The 3,871-nt window shown below is 55.9% G+C and overlaps 1 long non-coding RNA gene across 1 annotated transcript; it reads right to left on the minus strand.

Moving 5' to 3' along the window:
- Positions 1 to 338: 338 nt before the first annotated feature.
- On the minus strand, positions 339 to 1,884 carry LOC136019435 (uncharacterized). The gene is made up of 3 exons (XR_010614875.1): positions 1,708 to 1,884; positions 785 to 1,081; positions 339 to 664 (listed from the first exon to the last, which is right to left on the minus strand). It is a non-coding gene; the product is annotated as an uncharacterized LOC136019435 (long non-coding RNA).
- Between the last annotated feature and the right edge of the window lie 1,987 nt (positions 1,885 to 3,871).

Consider the following 3,871-nt stretch of genomic DNA (forward strand, 5'->3'; position numbering starts at 1 on the left):
AGTGGGGCAGTGACTGGAACAAGGCTGAAATCAGTGCAGAGGTGTGAGAAGTGCCCCTGTGCTGTTATTAATGCTCTTTACAGTGCTGCATATGTGAGGCCTGACTGATAACAGGCGCAGGCTGTTTGCTGTGCTGTGTTACAGCACAAGGGCACCATTGTTGCAGTGTGGAGCTGTCTGTGCTGCAGCTCGGGCGAGGGCTGCTTCTGTCTGCAAGGAAACATCATGTCCTGGAAGGCAGAGATATTTCCTTCGGGATGACAAGGAAAGGGAAGCCGAGCAGTGCTCTTGTCAAGTGCTGGTCCACTGATAGAACACAGGACAAAAGTTTTCTGCCATCAGAGTTCTCTTCAGCAAAGAGCAAACAACATCTATTTATTTATCACCTGTTGCTCCAATGGCTTTATTGTGCCCACAGCTGTGGAACATTTCCAAGGGGTGTGGGGCTGACACTGCAATTCCCCAAAAGACCTGTCCCTGGGGATAAAGGAGTCCAGCAACAGGCTGGGAGAGGGAAGCAGACACTGGCTAACCAGCCAGGGAGGCTTCCAGCTGAGCAGTGGCACTGCAGCAGGTGAGATGCTCTCACTGTCCCATGTTGAGCAGAGGCAGGGCGAGGAGTAGGAATGCTTCCCAGCCTCTGCTACAGCCATTAGAGCATCTCCTGTAAAACACAGGGGGAAAAGACTGGCTGTGAGTGATGCTTGGAGAAAGCGTCTGTGGTTTGGTGCGGTTTGGAGCACGAGGGCTGGGCTGCCCAGGATTGAGTCCAGAGCAGTTTTACCTTCTAAGGAGTGTGCTTCTCCCTGGAGCAGTGACACTGGAGGGAGCAATGGAGACCTGTTTGGGAAAGGGAGATCCCTCCTGAGCATCAGTCACATCAAAGTCCACCCAAAGAGGTTTATTTACCTTGGAGATGGAGACATCATTCCAAGGTGATCTGAAATGCACACCAGACACAGCATCTGTCCGCGCTGTGATCTGCAGGGAAAGGTCTCCAGAGGGGGATGAAGCTGGTTGTGTTTGGAGGTGATGCCATGGTTCGGAGGACACACCAGGGACAGCGTGCATTGGGGTTCCCCTGCATGAGGAAATACGTCTTGGATGCATCTCAGGCTGTCTGAAGGCAGAGCTGAGCACTGAGGGACACAGTCGTGTCCTGTGTGTAAACTGCTGTAGCTGGTTTCGTTAGAAGCCAAGGCAGCAAGGCTGGTAGGAGCTGCAGCAACTGCAAGTAGAAACCCTGCTTTCTATGGCTCCCGTAGGAAGGCTTCCCGTGGAGCCCAGGAGCAGCAGCTGCTCTCCCAGTTTACACCACACAAACAGACTGCATTGTTTCCTGCTGTGCCCTTTTCCCCGCAGCAGATACGGGGTGGGCAGCCAGTGAGCAGCAGCAGGGGAAGCCCAGCCTGGCAAAGTGCTGCTGTCTCGGGGCGCATGGCGAGGGGCAGAGCGTGCAGAGGGGGTGCTGGCAAGATGGGGGTCCCAGGGGAGCCTTGTGTGCATGGGAAATGCCCCTTGAGCTGGGCAAGAACCGAGCAGCCAGGTTGGCTCTGCGCGCCTGGCACGAGCGCCGCATCAAAAGGGACTTTTATCCCTCAAGTCATCAAGCATGACTGTGCTAATGCGAGGGAGCAGACAGCTGAGTAGGCAGGGGCCATTTTAACAGTGCGGTAACAGCTTTTTGTTTCTTAACCAGGATCATACCTGCAAATGGCTGAACCGATCTCTGCGCCCCGGGCTCCTCTGTGTCAGGTGCTCAGGGAGCGATTCCTTCCTCCGCTGATCCTTCTGCAATAGGCACTGGGGTTTGAGAGCTTCCTCAAGCCCATTTACCCTCCCGCTGCCCCCCTGGTGTAGCAAAGCAAAGGGGCTTCTGCCAGGGCTCTGCTCCGCCTGCGGGCGACCCGAGTGCCTGAGCACCAGCGGGTTATTAGCCCTGGCCGGAGGCAGAGGCTGTGCCAACACACGGGTTCCTCTGGCGCATCACTCGGTGATTACAGCTTGACTCAGCCTCGCGGTGCTTCTGCTCTTCCCAACCAAGCCTCTCCTGGGAGCCGGAGCTTCTGGCAGGCTCTTCTCCAGCGTAAGGCAGTGTCATTGGGGACTGGGGCTCATTCACCACCCCTGTCTCATGTGTGCCCAGACTGGCTGCAGGCTCCGGCCATCCAGGGTGAGAGGAGCCAGTGCCAGCAGCGGGTGAATCAGCTCCTTGCTATGCGCTGGGCTTGGGTGGGGTTCCTCACCAAATGCCAGTTCACTTCCAGAGAAACATAAATCAGGCCGTCGAGACAAGCTCCAGCCCCGCAGATCCCGGCCGAACAGCCAGGATGGGGCTTACAGCTAATTAAAAAGGGAAAGTCGAGGGCAAGTGAAAGCAAACCCCAGCTGTCTGTAACAATTATCCCAGGAGCAGAAACTTCCCCTCCTCACTCGGCTGATGACAAACAGGGGCGCAGCCACCCCCGGGAGCCTGGGCCCCTCCTGCCTGCCCTCCCTTTGAAGCTCAGTTTCCTTCCCCTCGGCAGTGCGGGACGTGACTGGGGACAGCGTGTTCATCCCATGCTGGTGCTCGGGCTCTCTGCGGGGCTGCTCGGTGTCCTCCCTGCAGAGCAGCTCCTCTGCGGTTGCTCAGGAGAGGAGGGTGACCACAAGCTGCCTTGCTCCGTTCAGCTCTGTGTGGGTGACTTGTGTGGGCTGGGGGATACAGGAACACTGTGGATGGAGGGAGGGACCGAGCGTTGTCCTGTGGGTATCCCACTGCACCGGTTCGCAACGCAAAGCTCCCAACCCCTCTTGTTTAAAACAGCCTGACTTCCCTTCTCTGCTCCCACAAATGGAAAACGTCTCCTCCTGCCCTCTTGTTGCTGATCCAAGTCAGCTCATTTAAAGGCCCGAATACCCAATGGCTGGGGTCTTGTTTGCTGCCTCTACCTGATGCTCACAGCCACCCACAGCCCACTGCGAGCCCTTGCTCCCCTCCGGTGTTTCTACCTTTGACGTTACATTCCTTCTCCTGCAAGCCCCGAGAACAAAGCTGTCCTCCCCACGCACTCAGGCGCTCCCTTTCCCTAACCCAGCTCTGCAGTGCACAGTTATGAATAAGAAATCACAACATCGCGTTCAGCCCGCACCATCACATCTGTCACTGTCACCACCGCGCGGGGCTCTGCCTCTGCCACCTCTCAGTGCCTCTTTGCTGCAGCGGTTGTTCCAAGAGCGGAGGAAAGGTGAGAAATCCCTCCCTACCTGCCGGAAGCAGGGAGCGATGATTTCCCTTCGGGGTGGGGCAGTTTGATACCGTCATTCCTGGTTATTAAAAACTGCTATTTGTGAACATTCGGCTGCTAAAAATAAAGGATTTCTAAGACTCCACTGGGATTTCTCTCATGGAAGGTGTCAAACTCATCCCCGCTTGTCAGCCTTTTATGTAAAACGTCATTTCCTAAGCAGTGCTCAAGGCCTGTGTCTCTGCTTACCCTTTGGTAACACGTGTAAGGTTAGTACTCAGCAGTGGCTGTTAAAAGCAGCCTCTGCTTGAGCAGGGTTAGGTTTTGAAGACTCATTCTCAGCATTCCCCATAGCAGGCACGGTCAGAAGTGCAGGAACACAGTGAAGGGCCCTCCCGCAGCAAACACCGGGTCTTGTGCTACGACGGGGAGTGATGGGCAGAGGTGGAACCCTCTACCCGGTGCATTGAGGAGCTCAGGACAAAACCATCTAAAGAGAACTTCGCAGCATGAAAACGCAACACAACAGCAAGTTAGAGCTGGAGGCAGGACTTTATGGTGGGGTCCTTCCTTCTGTGTTTCCCCTGGGGCTTGTCGCAGCACGCATGGGAGCTCTAACTGGTTGCTTCTCCCCAGAGCGC

The sequence above is a fragment of the Lathamus discolor genome, chromosome 9 (genome assembly GCF_037157495.1).
Source record: "Lathamus discolor isolate bLatDis1 chromosome 9, bLatDis1.hap1, whole genome shotgun sequence".
Lineage (NCBI taxonomy): Eukaryota > Metazoa > Chordata > Aves > Psittaciformes > Psittacidae > Lathamus > Lathamus discolor.